Consider the following 236-nt stretch of genomic DNA (forward strand, 5'->3'; position numbering starts at 1 on the left):
TGTGAAGCTTCGAAATAGATTTTTGGAAGAAATGGCCAGCCGAGGGAATAATATTTAATATTTGTATTGACCATCAAATCCCTTGTAAATATTATGTTCCAACTTTTAAATGCGTTTTGGAAAATATCATTCTATAAATTCATTCGCCTGATTCACGGTCAGTTATTTAATATTGTTTAATAATGGGCATGGCAAATAAATTTCCCAGCATGTAGGAGTATGAGAGAGAGGCTAGG

This window comes from Penaeus monodon, chromosome 22, assembly GCF_015228065.2.
Source record: "Penaeus monodon isolate SGIC_2016 chromosome 22, NSTDA_Pmon_1, whole genome shotgun sequence".
In the NCBI taxonomy this organism is placed as follows: Eukaryota; Metazoa; Arthropoda; class Malacostraca; order Decapoda; family Penaeidae; genus Penaeus; species Penaeus monodon.